General features: G+C 45.3%; 1 long non-coding RNA gene across 1 annotated transcript; it reads left to right on the top strand.

Moving 5' to 3' along the window:
• LOC113566309 lies at positions 1-24,627 on the top strand. The gene is made up of 3 exons (XR_003409055.1): positions 1-214; positions 19,509-19,579; positions 24,384-24,627. It is a non-coding gene; the product is annotated as an uncharacterized LOC113566309 (long non-coding RNA).

Below are 24,627 nucleotides of genomic sequence, written 5' to 3'. Positions count from 1 at the left end.
TTTACAATATACATATGTCATATGTATGCATGTGTACGTGTATGTGTCTGTGAGAGCAACATTGCAATAATTACAACAAGAGAAACAGAGAAGAGAAAAGTCCACTGCATTTGCAACAACAAAGGAAATCAAAAGAAATCACTGTCGCAGAAACAACAAAAGAAGCATCCTACACACACACACACACACACTCGCAAGCGAAATACACGGACAGGTGAGCAAAACGATTTAAACTTGGAAACCTGATAAGGGCTTGATCCAAACACAATAATGGGTTCAGAGGCCATTGGTTTTTTCCAGTATTAGCCTAGAAGTGTTATATTTTTAATTTTACAAATTTAAAGTCAAGTTTCTTTAAACTCTAAAGAAAACAACTCCCAATCAACTCTAATGCAAAACCAGGAATTACCAATGGAAAACCCTAAAAAAACTATGCCGTTTAAGTTTAAAATTTCTATTTTTTATCTATTTCCACATTCAATTAGATTCTAAATATAACATATAAGAAATATATATGTACATATGTATGTATGTATGAAACGTTCTAAACATTTTCCAACTTAGCATTTTAACAGTTTTTGGATTTTCTCTCTTTTCAAAATAATTTATACAAATTCTTTAAAAAAGAGACTTTTATATGTGAATCTTTTATAAATAGAATCCAAAATCTTTTTGGCATTTTGCTTCGTTTTATTTAATACGAGATTCACATTCCATTGTCAATTCCATAAAAAGCTGTCAAGGGAGACAAATGTTTGTGGTTTTCATCGAGAGAGAAATTAAAAGTAAAATCAAAATGAGAAATTCTGCATCGCAAACGATTTGCCTGAAAAAGAACCAAATAGACCGAAAATTTAACCAAATTCTTAGGGTAAAATCAACCGAATTTAATTAGGTAATCAAATGAAAAGCCTGTACACTTTTATTGCATTTCACAACCTCATACATACCTACATATGTATGTACATATGTACTATATATTCGAGATTATAACCACTTTAATGGCAATTGCATGGAGAATTTTCGCATTTTATTTGAAAATATTGAAACGGATTTGATCAATATTGCAAAATTCTTATTATCAAGAGAATTTGGTTTGGAAAAAAAAACATTGTGTACTTTTATGGAGATTTTGTACAATTTGTTCCTCATTTAAAGATCTTTGGGATAATTCATTGCATTTTTATGAATGTTACAAAAGTTGAAGCTTTTTCACTCCATTCTATACAAATTAATTTTGATTATATCATTGATTCAAGCTGTTAATTCACTTTCCGTTCCGTTCTTTTCAAACTTTGACTTGAATTAGAATAAATAATATACATATTATGCCTTAGACGTCCCCCTTCTGACAACCCATCCATGTCTGCGTCTTTCCATCCATGTGTGTGGTTCCCATGGATTAAAGAGGCCACATTTCATTGTAATTTTTTCCTCCTCTTCTTCGGCTTCAAGGTCTCGCGAGTGGGTGATGGATGGGGGGGGGGGGGGGAGGTGGGGAGGTGCGAGGCGGTGCGAGTATTGCCTAAACATTGATTTCCTATACGCAGAAGTGACGATGCTGATGAACAATAAATTAAATTAAATGTGAAAATATCTGTGCTTTGTTTCGGGGCTCTGTTCTTTTCGGGGTTTCGTTCTCCATCTCATCTCTTGGATCCGACAAATGACAAATGAAGACAACAGAAAATTCACTCGCGGAACGGAACGGTAGCAAAGTGAATGAGAATTCTTCCGACATTTGCCTTTTGTCTTCTTGGTTATCTCTGTCTCTGTCTCTCTCCTCTCTGTGTGCCTTTGTCAAATCGCACATGTCTCTACTATATACAGATACAGATACAGATAAAGATACATATTCGAGTATCTTTGTATACACACGGGTAGACGGGTGCACGGGTGCGGGTGCGCTGGTGCGGGTGCGGGTGCCGTGTCACACAGCGGAGGCCATAACTATATAGCCATATAATCGCTTGTTCGTGAGCTGTAAACACAGGCATTGTAAATTTACACCATGCTTATAATTAGCAATAGAACGGCAGTTGACTTTTCCAGTTGTTATTCCATGCTTCATGCCATGCCATACCATGCCATGCCATGCCCTCTCTCAACGCCTTTCCGTTTCGTTTCGTTCGTTTCGCTGCAACCTGCAACCTGCAACCGCAACCGGGTATAACCGTAACCGTTTACCATATAAACTGATCTCCAACGGGAGGAAGGTGACAGAGCAAAGCGACAGAGACCCAAAGAGCAGACTACTATGGACTAGGGGATACCCATTGATCAGATTCAATCGGAAGAATGGGTTCCTTTTGGAGTCCTGGAGTCGATTCGGTGGTATTCTGAATCTCAGAACGAAACAGGTATACCAATTTTTACAGTGTTGGATACTAAAATTTCGGTTTTTTTTCTCGCTCACACATATATACAAGTATGCACAAATGTAGCTGTGATTCATGCAGGACTCTAGTTTAAACCATATTAAATTTCCGACTTTAAAGGGGAACAAAAAATCAAATCAATTGTAGCACGCATCTCCCGGAATCCAACATACCCATGTGGCCTCTGCAGGCAGTACCTGGCATAATGACAGACTAAAAGCTCTTTAGACACCTCTTTCTCTCTCTCCCTCTGATCATGCTTCAGTGCCAGCAAAAATTGTCGCTCAGGCGATCCCAATGGGCGCCAACCAGGGGCCCAATGCATCACTGCACCTGCGGCGGACCTCTCCCGAGCCCGAGCCCGAACCCGAACCCGAACCTCAAGCCAACCGCAAAGCAAACAAAGTTAAGAAATGGCAAATGAATTTGTCTCCTCCGGATTGTGCAACGGCCAGTGCCAGTACCAGTGCCAGTGTTGGGCAGACGTGCTAAATGGAAGTGCAAATGAATTTGTTGATTGTCCCAACAGCAGTAGCACACTGCCACTGCTGCGAGACAGAAACAAAAGGGCTTTCACAGATGGCTAAAGACAAAATAATGCGGGGGAGGGGGGGGGGGCCTGCTAACTAGGTATTCTATTGAAGATAGTGCCAGGGCCTTCAAAATACATTGAACACTTCTTATAGGTATAAAGCTGAACCATGAAACATTAGGCCCAAATCATTGAAAAATTCTCAAACAGCTTCAATCGCTGTAGAGTTCTAGCTCTAATTGGGAATAGATATTTTATAGATAATATATGTATATATCTTAAATAGTTTTGTCAAAGTTTATAAGACGATTATTCGGATTTTGCATATGTCTGGAATACCCTTCTCATAAGACTGCTAAACCTCTTTTTGGTAATCGCTTTGAATCTCATTATAAACCAAAACAAGTCCTACCATATAACACTGCGGAGACCTACCTGTATGACATGTAACATCTTCGTATCGTAAGCGGCCTGATAAGTTACCTTCCTAATGGAATCATCACTCTTCATTAGCTTTTGATGACTTCTTTCCGAATCCGTGTGGGATCCATGGCTCTATCCATCCCTCCCGCTCTCTCTCTCTATCTCGGAGTGTATATCTCGTTCTCTGTCCCTCTGCCGTCTTCTGTCTGCTGTCTTCCGATGTCTGAGGTGCCCTTTTGCCGGCTATTAATTAGCATATTTCGTCATGAATTAGCAAAGTAAAGTCAAGTTATAATGAGGTGGAAAGCCAGCAGGCCGCGGGGCCGACCAGACCAGACAACTGGCCCCCCGAACGCAGGGGCAGGGATAGATCAATCGATCTCTCTCTCTCTCTCTCTCGCTCCTCTCCCTCTCTCTCTCTCGCTGTCTCTCTTCTGCTCTGAAGCTGAAGCTGTAATCATTTTGCACGGTTCTCTGTGTGGAACCGAAGCTCAACTCCAGAGACCCCTTTGCCCGCGGTGGCATAAAATGAAAATTGCAACAACAGCAACGGCAACAGCACAACAGCAAATGTGCAGATGCAATACGACATCGTACTCGTCCTCGTCCTCGTCGTCGTCCTCATCCTCATCCTCTGCCACATCCCATATCCGACCTCGTCATCGTAATCGTTGCTGCCCAGCGCCGGCTCTCGCATAATCCGCTCAATCCGCTGCTGCCTGATTCGCCATCGCCCCCGCCAGCCATGGCGTATAATTGCAGTGCCGCCACCGCTAACCGCCAACCGCCACCGCCACCGCCACCGCCATCGCCACTGCTTGCTGCTGCCCCACTCCTCCCGCTTCTCCTGCTTCTCCTCCTCATCCTCCAGTGTGGCACAGTGGTGCCATCTGATCTTCTTCAGGTAATTGTGCTCTTGGAAAATAGGGAAAAAATGTGCATAAAAAGGCTTTTAGCTCTATGGATACAGATATATTTATATAATATTTCTCTACAGGTTCGTTATGGTTTTATGCTCAACCTGTACATATGTATCTTAAAGAACTACCTTCAAAATGAAATGAAGACTCATCTACTATTCCAATCGGAGCACTTCGAGCTCACTTCCTAATTGATTGAGTATGTTCAAATTAAATTAAGGCCTAAATATAGTAAAAAATCACGTTTGTGCGGCGTGTTTTTTCAAGATCCACAAGTTCCCGAGCCGAACATTACCCTACGGTTACGTATGCGAATAATTACCTTCTTTTTTCGATGTGCGCCACTGTGCACCACTCCTCACAGCAAGAGTCACCAGATGTTCAAACCATGTAGAGGCCAGGCCATACCAGACCAGACCAGGCCACTCCAGGCCAGGCCGCTCCATCCGATGCGTCGGTCGGTCGGTCGGTCGATTGGCCGATTTGGCCAGGCTCTTTCTCTGGCTCTGGTCGGAGGGGTGGGGGAGGGGGCTGTGGCCAGATCGGGATCGGTATCGGGTTCGAGCTCTCCGACTTGTCGAGGCATCGGCAGAGGCAGATGAAGACGACAATTCGGAGCTTATGTGTCAGGTGCGCGTCGTGCCGCGAATGAAACAATTTATTGCACTCGCCACTCGCTTTTGCGGTGTTTTTCTTGTTTTGTTGTGTTTTTGCTGCCGCTGCTGGCCTGCCTTTTTCTTCTGTTTTATTTAATTTTTTATTTCTGTTTTTTTCTTTTTTTTTTTGTGGCTGTGGCACTAAATTGAATTTTCCTCCATCAGCGCTGTTGCTGTTGCAACCCGACTCGGGCGAGCATGAAAGAGTCTCGGAGTCGGAGTCGGAGTCGGTTTCGTTTCGTTTCGACCATTTGGCCACTCATTGTCCAACAGAGCCATAACCATAACCATAACGAATGCGCCAAATGGCCCGAATACAGCAGATCGCATATCGCTGATCGGAAATCGAAGATAGGAGATGGGAGATCTTCTATCTACGAACTTTCGTTGCGGTGCCCAATCGAAAGACCCGCAAACAAGTGACAAAATACCAGGCGTTTTATTGGCTCTGGCTCGATCGATAGGCACAAGTGTGATCTAAAATCGATAACAAATTGATTAGCTTCGGAACATCAGAACTAAAAGACTAATCTATGTATTACCAAATAAAAAATGGAATCACAAAGGAAAATCCCACTGTCTGAGTAGTATATGGCATTATTTTCGCTGATTTAATTCAAGGGAAATTATTTAGGAGACCTTATGTCCCCCCTGATCGGCATTCATTCATGCATTCCCCGGTTCAGATTGCGCTTGACAATTGACAAACGAATGAATGCCCCATACATACGTAGTACATATATTCCCGGACCTGCATTCTGACATCTCGTCGCGTCAATCAACGCCTCGCAATCGTCAATCGTTGTACCGCCCCATTCCGGGACCCCCTCCACCCCCCACCCCCCAGCGACAGGGAGTCGCGGTTCAAGGTACACACAAGCGAAAATATATGTACGTACTGCAGAGACAGAGACCCACTCAGAGGCAATCTTTCTGTTGCTGTTTCTTTATTATTATTATGCGCCCGGCGAAATAACAAGCAAAATCAAATTGTTCCATTGTCTGCGGCGGTCTGGCGAGGAGGGGCGGAGGGGGGGATCGGGGATAGATGGGTATAGGATCGGATTGGATTGGATTGGTCTGCTGTTTTTTTTTTGTTGCTTTTGGGTTTTGCTTGGGATGTTGCCAATACAGAAACCGAAACTGAAAAACAGCAGCCGAAAACATGCGTACAGCTCGCACTTCATGGATACGTGTGCACAGCTATAGATACAGATACAACTACAACTACAGCCACAGATACTCGTCCATAATTCATGTACTACAAGCGCGTATTTTTGCTTTTTTTGTTGCTTTTCATAATTCATACAAAATTCAATTCACAGTCAGAGTCATAGTCACGAGGCCGTGAGAGATTGGCAAAAGCCAGCGAGAGGCTCTATCTCTGACAGAGGTTCATCTCTCTCTATGGCCAGCCAGCCAGTCGACAAGGTCGCTGGCAACCCAAAATAATTACCATGCCTCAATTATTAATACACATTTACTGATACGATGCGATGGCTAAATCAAAGCAGCGGCCAAGACTCTGGCGGCCACTCGACAAAGATGATGATGAATCAGCAGTCCATCAGTCCAGCAGTCCAGCAGTCGGCCTCTCGATGGTCCAAAATCGATTAGCACACTGCTCGCTGCCATCGGTATCGATGTTAGAGATGTGCGTGAATCGTATCATCCAGATCGGAGGGTGGTTTAATCTCTCTGGAGCTTGATGGGTCCTGCAAGTATTCACCTATTCACCTATCAGCTAGTTCTTGGATAATTTTTCTGGATATTTGTTCCATTCCTTTATCATCCCAGATCCGGTGTAGTTTCCAAGTAAATTCCTATTGCACGAACGGGTTTCTTATATCACTATACCATCTCTATGAGCAGAGAACTCTTGTATCCCTTTAGATCTGCTGCCAGACAGAGAACTGACATACAAATCTCTCAGTTCTCAGTTCTCTTAAGACAGCATTATGGCAAGATCTAGCTGGCATTCGCTGGGATTCGCAGTTCTATTACCAGCAAACTGCACCTGACCAGACTTGTCTCTCCCGTATCCGTGTTACGAACAAAACACTTATCGGAATCATCTTCTAGTAGAATCCCCCTTTCCGCCAGCTGTGCTCTCGAATCGTCAACTTTCTTTTTGCGGCAATTGAGTGTCGTGAGTGGTGTCACACTGCGGGAAATGTGAATAGAATAGCACAATTTTCAGATAGTTATATGTGCTATAGATTCCTTCAAACTAGAAGGACTGGAAGTCATGGATAGTGGATTTTTATTATCTCATTGGCTCTGGCTATAATCGAGTATTTGCCATTTACCTCGCACATTTGCTAGGATGGAGGCAACCCACATATTCTTAATAATTTGCATATAATATACAGGGTTTTATAGCTATAATATTTTGAACATTTAATCCTTAAAGATGTATAAACAAACTGTTTAATTCTTTCCAAAGAAAGTACATTTCAAAAAAGGTCTGTCTTTATTTAAAAAAAATTGGTTTCTTCAATGTTTGGATTGCATCATTTTCCTCTACGAAACTGCACTCTGTCGTATCTATAGTATATACATATATGTACATACTCGTAGCATATATTTCTGTCATTCTGTGGCAGTTGTCGGTTCTTGCTCCAGTTTCGAGCTTCGTTGTCTTCGTTCTTTTTGTCGAGATTCGAGTTCGAGTGCGAAAATGAATGATGGGGCTATTCATGTGACGGGCGGTGTGTGCTTTTCTTTTTTCTTTTTCTACGACTCTCCTGCACTTTGCCTCTCTATCTAGTGGCTGTTTTGTTGTTGTGGCTCTTTGTTTTTGTGAGCTTTTCATCGCCGGGGAAGACTTGAAGTCGGTGGCTTCTTTGGATACCCTTGGATCGTTCGTTCGGGCTACACTTGGGCCCGAGCACGGAAAAGATTAAATGTTTTTAATTTTGGCTAATTTGTGACATGCGCGACCCTAATGGCTTCTTTTCACATCGTAAACTCCCCGCTCCCCCGTCCCTGCTCCGGCGTTTAATTGCTCTCCAACCCAAAACCAAAATAAAACTCAAAGCAAAGCCCTCTCCCTCTCCCATTTCCATTCTCCCCGCAGGTTGACAATTCTCTGGGAAAATCGCTCTCTATCTCTCTCGCTGGAAAATTAATTATGCATTTAAGGCTTGAGAAATGAATGCTTTTTTTTTTTTGGGAAGCGCTGATGTAGTCGTCAGCCTCCAACCCTTTTAATATGCTTTTATATTCAAATTATCACGCATGCCAAACAGTTTCCATGGGGCACAAACGGGGCTTTTGTTGCTGCCAAAGAAAGCCCCAACCAGAGCAGAGCAGAGCAGAGCAGAGCACTCCCAGACAGAGTCGGAATCTGAATCGGAATCGGTGACGGAGACGGAGTCAAAGCCAAAGTCAAACACCACTTTGGGGCACAGAGCGCGGAGACGACGCCAAAAGCCCAAGCCCAAGCCCAAGCGAAAGCCCAAAGACCAAGACCAAGATCCGACGACTCGCTTTTAACGAGCCCCACTGATGATGGCCAGAGGCTCTGCTTTGGCTCTGTCTCTGGCTTTGGCTCTGGCTCTGACTCTGTCGGCCCGGCATTCATGTTTATGTTTGGGTCAAAGATTTTCGATTGCCCACCGTCCACTGATGTCCACTGTCTGTCCCGCTGTCCCGCTGTCCCGTGTCCCGTGTCTCGTGGTTAGGTCCCCCGCTTTTGGAGGCAAGGTCTGCAATTAGTTCGCATTTGGGGACTGCGGTGCACTCGAGGAAATGGGTGAGAGAGCAGCATCGGACCACGATGGAGACGGACAGGGACAGGGACAGGGAGAGGGAGACGACGATCCCAATGGGTAGTTTATGATACGACAGCGATGTGAATATGTTTGACAAACCAATAAAGAAATAATTGGAATATTAAAGCTTCACAGGGTATGAACGAATGGAAAGACGAAGCCAATTTCCGACCTTCCGATAATAAAGAACGGCGATTATACTACTACATAAAGAATATCTACATACTACGTATATTTACTTATGTTTGTACATATTTCTAAATATTTGTAGGACTATTATCTCCGATTTTGTTCTACTCTGAACTTATACAAAACCCAACATTGGATTGAACGTCCTTTCCTTTCTCATAGAATAGTTATGTCAGAAAAGTAAAGGTAGACAGTGTCCAAGCTGTGTCTACAGAAAGATGTTTGTCTTTATCTGCGACTCCTTGCATCTCCATTTCCGAATCTAAAGCTAAGGATTATTTATGTCAAAACTCTTGAACAATTTGGATAATCACGAATAATCATGGCCAGGCGCCAGTCCCTAAGGGAAGCTCGCTCTGATGCCGTGCATGGATTGACTGACTGACTGGGTGAAACTCACTCAAGGTCGTTGTACCCCCAGCCCGCTTCCCCCGGCCAGTTGTGCCTCTCCTCTCGAACGGATTGGTTTAATGAGAACACACGGGTGACATCGTTGTCGCATCAGGCGCACAATTACACCAGACAATACTTCGTTGGCCGCAGCATTTATTGATGTGGACAATTTGTAATGGCATGCGATTTCCTGCCTGCGAATTCAACCATTCTGCCAGTCCAAGAGGAGAGCGTCGGGTAGGGCCAGCGCCTGTAATTGAGCTCACGCTGGCAGCTGTGAGCTAATGACAAGCCGAGTCCAAGCAAAAGCGGAGAGTGCCTCGGACACCACAGGCACACGCATCAGCTGTGTCGACCAACTTTGGCCCGTGATCCCAAGCCAAACCATTTCCATTCCCATTCCCATTCCCAATCGCCGTTGCAGTTCCAGTTCCAGTTCCAGAGTCCCAACCCATCCCATCCCGTTGCGGGGCACTTTGCGCCATTATCTGCTGCAATTGCCACACCGCATGGGACGGGGCACCAGACACGCAAGTCGCAGCGCCCCAGCTCCAGCTCCAGCTCCAGTTCCTCCTGGCCCAAAGAATCCACCATCGTGCTGATATGTTGATTAGTCAATATTCCCCATTTCCATTTCCCATTCCCTGCCGCCAGAGCCCGAAGACAGCATTAACCAAACCAAACCAAACCGAATGACAAAGCATTCCAGCTTTCCCCCCCCCCGTAATCCATTTCATTCGTGGGAGTTTCAGGAACCTGCAGTCCCTATTCATATTTCAATAAATCATTTTTAATATTTACACTCAGATTTTAAAAGAGGTATAACCATTCGATGGGCTCCGATAGCCAATATATGTATGGTGAATTCCCTTTATTTGTAAGTCTTTTATATTCAGATTAAATCAAAGTGAATTCTATTTAATTTCCCTCTAAAACTGAATATTTACTGTACGTATGAGAGTGTGTGTTCTTTTCTCTTTACTACCATAAAGCCATAGCTGAGGCACTCACAATATTTGGTTGTTCATTAAGGGTTCTCCTCCGAACAGTTGCCCTTGCATGATACTAATTTTCGTGATAATTGAAGTTCCCAATTGATGGGCAGATTATCCATATCCAGCTGTCAGTAGCCAGCCCTTGATGACAATTTCGGGAGCCCTCTGCAGCAGGCAGGATCCCCTACAGAAAACCGAGCAGGAGCAGGGGCAGGGGCATCGGCTGAGACGACTGAAGCGGCATGGCACTCATGCGAGTATTCATTCCGTATTAGATTCAATGAGCATCAGTCATCAAGTTAAACAACTGCCGTATGGCGTATGTTGGAGTATGGAGTAACCAACCAACAGCCAGTAAGCAGTGAGCAGTAAGCAGTAAGCAGTAAGCAGTAACCAGTTACTGCTGTAAAAGCAGCACTGCTTGAAGCGGCAAGAGGCAAGACAAGGCTTTTTGCCTTTGCTTTTGCTGTTGCTTTGGGATTTTGCACGTTTTCGCACTGCCCTTTGGTTAATATTTACACCTCGCAGAGACGAATCCATCAAAATATGGCAACTCGTTATATGGCCAAAAGGATTGCGCGATGGGAGTGTTGGGAACTGTTGAAGGCATCAGCAGCAGGCAGTAGGCAGCAGCAAAGGGGGTGGAACCCCAAGGTTCAGCAGAGATCGTTGCGGGTTGAGTTCGGTTCGGGCTCTTTGTACAGGGAGGGGCTCCAGAGGGAGGCGGACACTTGTCATGTCGCACGACTAGGCCCTGGCTATGGGCAAAGCTCGGTTCAGCCTCAGCTCTGGAGAGCACAGCACACAGTACACAGCTCCATGCACACACATCAAGACCAAGTTCAGTTTCTGTTTGAATTTATTTAATGGCATGACAAGGTCAAGACGCCACTACCATTTCCATGGACTACGCAGCCGCAGCCGCAGCAGCGGCACCAGCAGCAGCGTCAGGCATCATCAGACTTGAGCCACGACCACGACAAGAGGCAGCTTCAGCATCAGCTTTGTCTCTGACTGGCTGGACGGCTACCTGCCCCGCGACTGTGGCCACGAACGATGGACGGGCAAGTTGGGCCGGGCCATAAGTCACAAAGCAATTACAGTGAATTGCTTTCTACAGGCCCGAGTCCGAGTCCAAGTCTGAGTCCGAGTCCAGGGCAAGCCAAAATAAATGGTGGAGTAGGAGCAGGAGCAGGAGCCGATGGAGCAGCAGCAGCAGCAGCAGCAATAGAGCAGAGCCCAGCGGCATGGACACAGCACCACAGCGGATGCAGCTGCATGGGCGACCCAGGGGCGTCGTCGTCGATCCGCACTGTGACCGATCATTGGGCAGAAGAGCGTGAAAATACTGCAAGCACAAAAATTCGAAAAACAAGTACTAATACGGAAGAGCCAGAACTAACTAATATTTAAATACTATTAATTAGATTTATTCAATTTATTTTGATTGCAAAATTTGAATAAAATTCTCATTCCTTTAGGTATACTTATACTTATATATTTTCGAAAAGTTTAGAAAAGTTTAGGGCTATTTTAGTTTGTGTAGTTTTTCCATTGCTCCATCGGAAATTGCTCCAAAACTTCCACAACACTAATTCCAAAACTGATGAAATTTTAGTCAGTTGCCACCATTTGGCCCAACCAAAGATTGAATCCAGATCAATCAATTTCCGATGCGCGGCAGATGGGTAGAGCCGGAGTCCTGACCGTCGACCCCCGCACGGCGACGCTCGTGCATCCGACCCAACCAGTGCCCCAGCCAGCCAGTCGGTCCCGGCGTCCGTCTGTCCGATGTTGGAGGTGGCAAGCGAAAAGGTATTTTCGTGAACCCCGAGTTTCATAACACTATAAAGATGAAATTGAAACCGATTACCGCACTCTTGAAAAAAGAAGAAAAAAAAAAAAAAACAGAAAAAAGAAGGAACGAAAAAAGAAAAAAAAAAAAACGATCAAGTACCACGAATGCTCGCGGACACATTTTACTCATGTAATTTTATTGCGGCTGCGAATGATTGGCAATTCTGGCTAAAAGACAAAACGCAGGGGAAGGCAGGCAATGGCTGCTGTGCCTCCTGTGCCTCCTGTGCCTCTGCCTTTGCCTGTGCCTGGCTTTTGGACGGTCCCCGATGGATGGATGGATGGATGGATGGTATGGACGGGAAAACCAGTTACCGCCGATGCACAATGGCGATGCCATGGGAATGTGCGAATGGGAATGGGGGGGAGGATGTCCAATGTCCAATGTCCAGCTCCAGCTCCAGCTCCAGGTCGATGGTTGAATCTCCTCTAAAAGAAACAAAAAAAAAAAAAAAAAAAAACGAGTGTGGTATGAAAGACAATGGCAAACGAAAATCGGCAAAGCCAAAGCCAAAGCCGAGGCCGAGGCCGAAGCCAAACAGTTAGGCGAGACACCTGCCATAGAAAGAGACTCTTTTTTTTTGGCTTTGGCTTTGGCTTTTTCTTTGTCTTTTTTTTCGGGGTTTGAGCCAAGTCAAGCCAATCCAATCACTCAACGGCACACACACAGAGGCAGGCACAGGTATTGGCGTGGAGAACGGGCTCTCAAGGAGCAGCTAAAAAGTATGGCAATCTCGAGCCATCATAAAATGTGCGAAGGAAAGCCCCGCAGTCCGCCGCCATTTGCCGCATCCACCATCCACGCCACGTCCGTGTCCGTGTCCATGTCCATGTCCATGTCCGTGGTGCCCGTCCACGTACAGTGTCGTAGATCAGCCAGGGAGACTGAGAGAGAGAGAGAGAGTGAGGACCAAAAGCCACTTATCTCGTCTCAGGCTCAATAAGCAAACGTGCCAGCGGGAAAGGGAATGGGAGTGGGAACGGGAACGGGCACAGGCACAGGCCCAGGCACAGGAATGGCAATGGGAACGGATGGGCACCGGCATCTTGCTCTCATCTCACCTGGCAGCAACAGCAGCCCATGGACCATGAGAGAATAAAAAGCAAAATAAATGTAATGCCGCATAAAAATAAATAAATAAAACCTTTCAGACGCAGCCGAAAATCATTTAGAGTAGATGAGTGTGCAACACACTCCCCACGAACACGGCCACGATCCTTTTTTAAATAGTCTTCCCAAAGTGTTACTTCTAGCCCAGGGTTCTTTCCGGTCAAAAAGGGGAAACGTAACTGGAAGCTTAACCGGAATTACTTTTTTTTCGGAATAGAAGGATCTGTAGTTGAAGAAGAGAAAAAAGTAATGAAATAAGATGAATAGCTAGAGATTTTATTAAGAGATCATAGAAGGATCGATCGATTATGAATATCGGAAGGTCTAGAAGTCACAAGATAAAACTTAGGAAGGATCTTAAAGTAATCACTTAAACAACGGACTATCTATATCATTGGAAGTTTTCAAATGAAATCATTTGAAGGAGTAACTTGTATTCAGAGGATTCACAGATTTGGATAGCCTATGTAGTAAACGAATTATAAAGAACTTTACTAGATGATAGCCAGCAGAATGGGTTTGGTATTGGAGTTTATTTATAATCAGAGTTCAATCTTGAGCATTAGAACTGACAAAATCGATTATGGAGACTGTGTCGCTTTCGTATGATTTCAAACTCCCATGATCATTCCCCCATCTCATATCCAAATCCAGATCTCGGTCCCAGTCAGGCGCAGATCTGGACAACCCGTGAGTCGCTGCCGATTCGAATCGGTATCTATTTGGTGTTGTTTCTGGTGTCGGGGGCTGTGAGTGAGTCGGGGGCCCAGACGACAAAGTCGATCAGGCTGCCACTGAATGGACGAGGATCGGAGTTGGACTGAGAGCTGAGAGCTGAGGAAGGGGGCTCTGGGGCAGGTGGGTCTTCGCACCGTATGTGGTCCACTCCCTGGCTCCCTGGCTGCCTGGCCCCCTACCCGACGCCTCGGTCACTACTCCGAGGGGGATCTGGAGCCCGGGAATATCTGAAGTGTGTATGTAGCAAGAGACTCGAGGAGTCCCAGAGATATTCCCATTGAGTCGCGTACTCATTTTTCGATTTGCACCCAGCACCCAACGCACTGAAATCGAATCGAAATAGGCCATGGCTCTGTGTCCGTCTGGGTCTGGCCCTGCGGTTCTCGGGACGCGGCTCAAAGTCTCTGTCCCCTGTTCCCTGGCCCCTGTTCCTGTTCCTCTCTGTCCGCTGGTCCAGTTCTTCTTGTTGACGGCGGCTGCGGCGGCGGCATCGCTTTTAGCCATAAGATCACACACTCGCGAATGCGAAGTTGTTGGCGGTTGGTGTTGGCGGTGGCGGTGGCGGTGGCGGTGTTCGTGTTCAAGAGGCGAGGAGAGGGGAGGAGAGGGGAGGAGAGCAGGAGGCCACGGTGATACATTTACGAGCGAATGTTACCCAATCTGACGATTACAGACACCCATAGCCCTGGCCCTGTGCAATTTGTTGCCATCTTATTTTCCCATCCTATCGACGGGCACTGCAGGACTCTTCGTTTTGATACTGCCGCCATTTGGCGGAATGCCCATTGCGATGGCCATTGCCGATAAAAAAAAAGTGCGCTCTCCTCTCCCGCAAGATCATTTGCATCCAGCCAGCCAGCCAGCCAGCTAGCCAGCCAGCCAACCAGCCAGCTGCTGAAGCCAATAACTAATCACTCATCGCCCGGATACTTCCGCTTCCATCTTTCATCTGCCAGCCCAAGATCCATATCCTGGTGTGCAAATCAATAAACTTTTCTCTGTTCCACCACCAGAACAAAAGCCTAGGAGTACGATGATGAACGTAGGAGAACTCTTATTTAAAAGAAGATCTTAAAGATCTTTAGCTAAAACTTTCTTTGACAGATAAAGATACAAAGATGGAGGCTTTTTCCACCTGCTTCTAACCCAAAAACCGAACTTACATTTCGAATTGTGTGTGTAATAGCCGATATCAGATGAAGTCGAACGAAACGGCAACGAAATACGAGAAATAACTTCAACATAAACATAATAAAGGACATGGCCCCTCGAGTATGAAATTCGCATAATTTAAGAGACCCAATACCGATCCCCAGACCAAGATCTTCAGTGGCATGATAGAGCCAGAGAGCCAGAGACCAGATAATCATTTAATGCCGTCCGAACAGGGAACGCCCCTGGATAAAAAACTGGTACCGCGACGAGAGCTAATAACATAACCCTCCCAGCCAAAACCACACGAGTACGAGTGCGACTACGAGTACGAATACGAATACGAATACGAATACGAGTATATATCCAACTCTTGGACTCCGACGTCCTACCACTCGAAATGCTCTTTTCTGTTTTTTTTTCTTTTTTGGTCTCCCCCCATTTGTTTGCCTTATTCGCTGGCTTTTCGGGATTGACAGGCTCTCGAGAGAGCCTTTCGCAAGTGTTTTCGGGCGACACAATGCACCTTCCAAACACACACAGACACACGCTCCGCTCCGGTTCCTTTTTGGGCCGAGAACCGGGGTTTGGATTGGTTTGGTTTGGTTTGGTTTAAGGTTTTTGTTTCGGAGGAGGTGACCAACTATTTTTCCCCGTTAACATGTTCACTTCTCAAGTGCTTCCTTTGTGACTGACTGACTGACTGACTGGCTGACTGGCTGGATGGCTTGACTGGGCTGACTGAGCGCCTGTCTACCTTGTATGAGGAGGCCCTGGACGGTCGCTGGCTCGGCCGGCATATAAACACTGACACTGCCATGACGGGTGCCTTTCAAACGAAACGCAAACGCGAACCGCCGAATGCCAAGTCCCCATTCGCAGTCGCAGTTCCAGGTCCCCAAACACAAACCCAAACCCAGACCAAGTCCCAATCGGAGTCCCTGTCCCAGTGTCAGTTGCAGTGTCAGCTCCGGAGAGAGTCACAGCCGAAGAGTCAGAGCGCGTGAGCAAAGATTATACAGTAGATGCTCCCAAGAATGGACTGGACAAAGGGGGTTAAGAATGTTTACTTCTTTGACGAATAAGAGTTAACCTCTGAAAATACTATAACGATCAAGATTTTTTTTATTGCAATTAAACATTTAAATAAAAGATAAATTAGAGATTATTAAGTTGAAAAGTACTTATAGAAAATATGGTCTAAAAATTAGAAGATTTCAAAAAAGATACTACCGCATGGTAGATACTACGTTTTGGATGATTTTTGGTAAATGGTTGGGCTATGGCTCCATAAATGTATAAATATTAATGGAAAGAGTCAAATATTTTCAGAATGCAAAGATACAGGAATGGATAGACAAAAGATAGATTGTAGATACAGATTCGATAGTAATATTGAATAATATTGTAATTCCCTAATTTTGTTTTCAAATGTCAGAGATTCCCCTCTCAATTGCCGTCTTGGAAGATTGTTCACCTCTGTGCAGGGTCCACTGTAACGTCAAACACAACTTGAGAATGTTGTTCCCTCGCCAGTTGACGACGCCAAACGTCGTCGTTGTTGTTAACCCTTGTGTGCCGTGCCGTGTGCCGTGTGCCGTGTGCCGTGCGCGCAAGGATTATGATTTATGCGGAATTGTCACGCCGCTGACAAAGTCAAGTCGTGTGTGGCTGTGGCTGTTGCTGTTGCTGTGGTGCCTCTTCAGTTCCAGTTCCCGTACCCGTTCCCCCCAATGGATCAACTGCTAATGGCTTGCCGGGGGATCACTTGAGCGGCGACAGAGACAACAAGAGACAGACAGGCGAGAGAGACAGCCGGAGAGGAGACAATGACAACGAAAGAGATAGAGACAGAGACAGAGGCAGAGGCAGAGAGAAACGAACGACCAATGGACGGGACGGGAGACGGCTCACCAAAGGGTTAATGCCGAATTTCAAAAGACTTTAATGAAAAGTTTAGTCGATTTGACGTCGCACTCGAAAAATCGCTCTTGCCTCAGTTCCAGTCAAAGTCACACACAGTCACCTCCCCCTCCCCCCTCCCCCCTCCCCCATCCCCCATCCACCCGGATAACCCCTTTACTACCATTGAAAACTGAACGGGGAACGACAGCAAAAAAAAAAAAAGTCAACCTGGTTCGAAGTCAAAGTCGAAGTCGAAGTCGACATCGCATCGCGTCCGTGGCACGACAACACGACATCATTTTGTACGTCACTCAAAAACGTTCGTAGGCTGTCAGGGAGACAGTTCAAAAATGAAATATATACATACACATATGTACGTACATATAAATTATAAAAAATTCTAAAACGCAAAAGAGAGGGAAAGACAGAGAGGCAGACAGACAGACAGTCAGTCAGTCAGTCAGTCATTGATTGAACATACACCTCGGACCCGTAAGCGACGCCAGCTGGGATCCAAAGGAGAGGGTGCCGGGTGGGTGCTCTGAAGTGCCGTTGCCATTCCGTAACGATGACACGGACACATGGGAGACGGAAGCCCGGGAGCCCGGGCCACGGATACGGATACGGGTACGTCGAACCTAGGGTTCGCTTTGGCCCCCCAAGTGTCATTGTCGTCGTCGTCGTACATTTTGATTTTATTATTGATTCAATTACAACGTCAAGGGGAAAATACTACTCGTACTTTTACAGAAGGACAGTCCCAGGCGCCAGAAAGGGTCAGGGATCAGGGCAGAGAAATGGTTTATTCTCAACCCCAACCGGATATGGATATGTATATGTATGTACAATGCCTATAAAATATTCAGTTGCAAAGTGCAGCTAGACCGAAGGACGATTTCCTTAATGAATCAATAAACAATCGATCCAAATGACATGCGGCGACATTCACGGCTATTCAGCAGAATATTGAAGCCCGGGGATCTGTTATAGATTTGATAGATGTTGATTTGTTGACATGTGCCCCATGCCACACAAAGAGTCGTAAATAATGCACACACAGCCAGCCGATAATTCCGCTAATGAATTGCGCCAATGTTTGCGTAGTTAAAACTGTTAACTGTCGAAGTCTCCTAAGCTCAAAGCCCAAAGCCCCCCATCAAAACCAACAAAGTAAGCGAAACACAAAACAGGGCCTCTCGAGCACTGGTATGCCCTACAGCAGCAGCGAAGACTAGAGAGAGGGAGCTGTCTAGTCTACTTTTCCCCACCAAAAGGGACAGAATATAATACTATACATATGTCTTGTAATTCATTTAATAAGTTACCAGGAAACGGGGTATTAGAATGGAACCCATCACCAGAGATCATTGAACCCTAGACAGGCCTTGCACTGGTTATAGGCTGTTCTCTCTCTCTCTCTCTCTCTACGAACCCTTCCTTGTAGCGTAGGGGTGCAGAGTGTAGGGTACAGCCGACTTGCTTCTGATTCTCAATGTGTTTGACCAAAAATATACCTAAATGGTACTGCTAATAAGCCGTTTAAATTTGGTTTATACTCTTTTGTTGCTGTGCGCTGTGTGCTGACTGGTGTGTGCTAATGACAATATTATTTGATTAGCTCGTTTAATTGGTTTTCTTTTTACACTTTTGTGTCATACGCGCTGTCAACGTTTGGCTTCACATGTCCGTCGATGCGCGCTTCGAGACGGCCTACAAGGTCCATGGGCTCGGAGATGATGGCTGGGGCGGAATATGGAACATAAGTAATATTTTCTATTTATGCATACATGTATTTATTTGTTCTTGTATCCTAGTGCACTCCTTGTGGCACTTTTATTTGAATTGAATAAAGATTACACTGATTTTGAATACTAAACATTTACTTGTTTTAGTTTATTTATTTAGTCTTTGTTGATACTCGTATTTCCATGATCTACGTATTCTATATTGATTATTCTCAATATTCTCTATTCAAATATTGGCTCTTAATTATCTTATTATCAATATTTTCACCAGGTTCTTAATGGATATTTTTATGCATAATTTCATATAGATATTCCTGTATTTCGCCATTCAAAAAGCGCATCTCTTAGTCGCCTAGAACCCCCTCTGCCTGCTGTTAGATACTTTTTTCGGGTGTGTGCCCAGGCACTTGGCACATTTGTCGTATCGTTTTAGAGACGACTCGGATTAAATATTACGATCGTTTATTATATTTTGTCATTTGATTTAAATTAACACCATTTCGTTGGGGCCCCCAAGGGGTATGCGATTTGCGGCAGTTCCAAAAACCAAAACCAAAACCAAATCGATATTTAACCGCTACCGTGCGGGCCATAGACTCGATGCGATATGATATTTCTTGCATGGATGTGTGAAATATTTCGATGTGACTGTGAGTGTTTGCGTCCAAGCACTTGACATTTCTTGGATACCTGAACACATCGACTAACCATCTACTCTACTCTGCTCTCCATTTTCAGATCCCAGCACTGTCCAGCAGTTGGGAAGTAAAAGTCGGATCACGGTTACGGCTGCGGTTCTCTCTTGACATGTAAGTAGTGTCTGCCACAGAATAGAAGTTGGCTTGACTTCCTCATTCTCCTCTCCGGTCGGTCGGTCGGTCGGTCGGTCGGTCGGTCACTCATAAGCCATTTTGACAATGTCCCAAACAAACTAATTTTTATATCTCTATAGAGCCCGAGAGCCGAGATGGCCCCAGATTCGCTTCAGATACGGCACAACACAATAGAGTCACAAAGCTATTAAAAACTGATATAAATCTCATTAAATGCGATGCTTGTAGCAGATGAACAAAGCCGCCGCCTTGGCCGCCTTGGCCGCCTCGGCCTCTTGCCAGTTGCCAGTTGCCTTTTGCCTGTTGCCTTGCCTTCAATCAATCGTTTGTTTCGCTCCCGGCAACAAACAAGAATGGCTCTTGTGCTGTGCTCTCGCCCTGGTCTCGTCTCCGCTCCGGAATGGATCGGAATGGAGACTGAAGATCGCTTTAGTTCGGTCTCGGTCTCTTCTCCACTCCAAAATGCCATGGCCAGGCCCAGAGATCAGAGACTGAGTGCTCCTCGCTCTCCGCCAGATTAGAGCTTACCCCAAAGTCGGACTCAAAGTTCGGTCATCACTTTGGTGACGCCCCGAAAAAAGATACAAAAAAAAAAGGAACTACACAAAAGCACTGTAACAAATAAATCGTAAAGAGTGCAGTAGTTTCCCGTTGAACTATTATGGCAAATCCTTACCATCCAAAGGGGAACTGCGGCTTAGAAGATCATCTTGAATGGGGATTGTTTTCATATAATAGCTATCATATTTACTCTTATTCTTCTAAATCGTAGATGCATTCCATTCTGTGCTGTATCGGACAACTCATTAAGAGAACTTGATTTCGTGGAAGTGTGCCCCGGTGTGGTATTCCGAGATTCAGTCCAGATATCCCATAGATATCCCAGTAGCCCCAACATCACACTTTCCTCCTAAACAGCGCACCTCCCTGGCAGCAGCGGCAGATCATATTGATGCGGCGGTGCGGCTGTCCGCGTCGTGTGCGCTTGAGGGCCTAACCCAACCATTCCACTTATTACACAGTCTAAGTCCCGGATTACGGGTAGCCAGACGCTCAGACAGGGCAGCACCAGCACCAGCAGCAGCAGCAGCAGCAGCATTTCTTACAGATCGGAGGAGCTCCTGCTGTGCAGTCAGACCCAAAACATCACATCTGATCGGTTGAGACACTCGGCTGGGTAGCGCCACTGTACCCTCAGAGCACCCAGAGCACCCAGAGAACCCAGATCCAGGCTCCAGAAACCCCAAAACCATGTTCGTGTTCGTGTTCGTGTTCGTGCCGTGTCCTTTCCATTGAGCCTCGTCTGTTGGCGCTCTCTTGGCTGTGCCGGGCCGCGCCGTGCCGTGGTGTGGTGTGGTGCAACCAGCGGCTTCCGTCAACGATCCCATAAGATCCCATTTGCATATCGAACAACAACACAAAAAAAAAGAAGAAAAAAAGAGTAAAAAAAGGAGAAAAAAAGATGTGAGTTTTTTGTTGAAATCACTTTGTTAAGCTTTGTTGTTCGGCAGCAGTCGGGGGCGATCAGAGGCGTTCATAATCAGAACTGAAGTGATGCCGTGGTCACGGCGCTGTCGACTCTCCGCTCGGATCGGATCGGATCGGATCGGGTCGGGGACATTGGGCATTGGGCATTAACATCGGGCCGGGCTTTGACGGCGATCACTGCCCAACATATCTCATATGCAGCAAGCCGTGTTGACACTTTTTATGTGTTTCATAAATTAAGTTTTACAAAATAGAGCTGGACTGGGTCTGGGACTGGGGATGGGGATGGGGATGGGGCCGGGGCCGGGTCCCTCCGTCGAGTCGGGCTTGTGTGTTGGAGATCTGTGGGACACTCACTTCGCATTGGATTGGTATCGTATCCGAACGGAACGGAACGGATCGCCTCGCCTCGACTCTTGCCGCGTTTAATGGTTGACATTTGAAATTTTCTGTTGGTCGACTTTAACACGCATTTATGGCTTCTGCTTTATGGCCTTCGGAATGCGTTAAAAAAATGTTCCTTATGACTGGTCGGCTGCTGCTGATTCCATGCGATAAAGCCCAATAATAAAGATGATTGGTGTCTGGAATGCCATTTTTATCTTTTCTTTTTTTTTTTTTTTTTTTTTCTTATTCTTTAGGATACACACATACATACACTCGTACACGTCTCACAGCTTAGCGGCAATTTTGTTGTGAGACGAAAATGAGTTTCATGTGAAATTCAAAATTGAAAGGAGGTCCAGACTGCCGCCTGTGCCCCATCAACAGTTTGATGGATATGGCAGGATGGATACGGCTCGAAAATTGGCCATCAGAATCAATAAGGAGGATAGTAGGGATTTCCATAACCAGAGAGCTAAGATATAGTGATCTCAAACGTTAGCTAATGGGTTTTCAGATGGTCCTTGGTCCTTTAATGTATACTGATTTTTTGTTTGGAAAACTATAAACTATAAACCAAAAAGAAGGGAATAGAATACTATTTTGCAGCTTATGTATCCGCCAGATACCTCATCGGTGGGTGGTTCAGTATTTCATGCACGTGAAAGCCAAAGTCCGATATGATACTTAATAAATGAATCCTGAATTCGATTTAGTTGAATTTACAGAAATAATTCTTCATTGGCATTTAATGAATATCTTAAATGAAACCTTTAGCAATCCAAAGCCAGCTGTCGTGTGGCAGCTTTCCGGGGAACAGCTAGGGTTACAATGTCCGCCTGAACTGTCCGTAAATATAGTACACAAATTACAGGCCTGACAAACAACGGGGGGGAATTAAATAACTGTCACTTTGATGCAATAACAGATCAGATTGATACAATTGTCGTCTGGCTGTATACCCGGCCATATACTTACAACCTACGGTGGCACATACACACGAGATCGGTGATCGGGGATCGGAGATCGGAGATCGGCTTGGACAGAACTGGTTTGGTTAGAACTCGAATTCGGAGCGAGCCAAAACAGAAAAGAGCAAAAATAAACAGAGATACTCGAAAGAGTGGGGTGCAGAGGGAGAGCAAAAGCAATTAAAAGCGGCCGAGACTGTCGCCCCTGTTCATCTCTGGGTGCCAGATTCTGTAGAGAACTGAAACGTAATCGAAATAAATGTCATTACACAGCACAGCACAGCACAGCAAAAACTACAACAGACCACAGACACCACACCACACCACTCCACACTGAACAGGTGGCAATTAAAATACAATTTGTATACCATTTAAATGACTCTGGCCAAGATGACATGTGTCATGCAAAGGCACAGTCCAAAGACAGTCGGCCAGCCGGCCAGCCAGCCAGCCAGCAATATAATAATAGAGTCAGATCAGAGAAAACTCCCATATCGGGCACGGGTATAAGTACTCGTAGAAAACAGTCAGCTTAACAATGTCAAAAAATGGCATGGAAAAGTATGGTTTGCTTTTTATTGTTTTAATCGGGATTCATTCAAATAAACAGGATTATTTCCGTATCGCTTGGAAAAATCTCTATAGCAGCGATAGACCTTTAGGCAAAGGTATCTTTATTGCATTTGTTGCAACATTTTTTGTAGCTAGCTTAGCCATAAAAGAAGTCATATTAATAATAATGATTGTTTCCAACCCCAAAATCATAGAAAGATCTTAAACATATTCTTTAATATCTTTCACAAGAAGGGAATATTATTGAATCAGCGTTAGAATCTACAAAATATGTTCAATATTCCTAAGAGCTATAATAGTATCAGTATATACATATATATGGCCACTTTGTATTCATTATCTCACAATTTATTAGCATCTTTTGTTAAAAAATTCGTCCCCAAGACGCAGTCGGTTCGTCAAGAGATCTTGCGCAGTGATCGCGATCGCGATCTCGATCTCGATTTTGATCGCGTTTGAAGATCACGATCAGAGCCAGTTTTGGCCAATGGCTGGGGTCGGGAGATCTCGACTCTTGTGGCGGTGCCCAAGAATGTGACATGGCATCTTGAAGTGGCCCCAGTCATGGACAGCACGAAGAGACGCTCTTCTGCTCGCACTCGCACATTGTCATGTCACGGCGGGCTCTCCACTCCACTGCCGGACTCTCCAACACTGGCCCAGTGTCCATTCCATCCATCCACTCTGCGCACACTATACAGTGCGATCACTGTGACTGTATGTGTTTGTAGGTATGCCTGTGTGCACCCAAGTGTCTGTCCTCGCGTTCGCCGGCTCTCCAGAGCCCCGTGAAGTGTCCACTCAGAATTTGTCACATCATTATTCTTATTTTTCTTTTCAATAATCATATGTACACACGAGAGCACACACATCGCCCGATGGCCCGATGGCCCGATCGCCCGATCGCCCGTGATGCGCTGATGTGTGCCTGGGAGGTCTCCGGCTCCGGCCACTTCGTTAGGCTTCGTTTTCGGTGGAAAACTCCTTGAGCACTCTTTGTGCTTATACTCGTGGTGGGACAATGTTTCAGATGAAGAGAAGATATGGCCCAAGGGCCACTGGGGGCGGCCCAGAAACTCGTCGCGACCACGGCCACAATGCCACACAGCTCGAAGAGCTCTGAGGTGTAGTAGAGCCTATACCTAGGGCTTGTAACTTTAAGTTCGGAAATAATCGGGGTAATAATCGCGGAAGAGGAATCGATAGGGAATATATTTTTGTAGCCTGTTTGTTCTGGGAGACTTTTCATCCTTATATCTGGTATATTTGGTATTTTAAGTATTTTCAGTATTTTTAGTATATAGTTTATGCTTTTAAATCCATTTGTTATAAAAAACTTTTCTCTTTGTATTATTTATTTCCAGCCATTGCATGGAATTGGAAGGAGTAGAAAGACGGAGGAGGAGGAATAGAGGAGGAGAATCGTACCACAACGAATCTATATGCAAGAGCTATACACATCCTATATCTAGTCTACGATATTGTCAGAAATATACCGATTAACTGTAGTTTGTAAGCCGCTTGATGAATATTGGTCAGGAGAAGCATCCGCACTTGCATCCGCATCCGCAGCAGCAACAGCAGCAGCAGCAGCATTCGCATCCACAT

This window comes from Drosophila persimilis, unplaced genomic scaffold (assembly GCF_003286085.1).
Source record: "Drosophila persimilis strain 14011-0111.01,24,50 unplaced genomic scaffold, DperRS2 tig00000663-arrow-arrow-pilon, whole genome shotgun sequence".
Lineage (NCBI taxonomy): Eukaryota > Metazoa > Arthropoda > Insecta > Diptera > Drosophilidae > Drosophila > Drosophila persimilis.
Note: the sequence above shows the minus strand (reverse complement) of the source record. Positions and strands in the feature narration are given on the sequence as shown.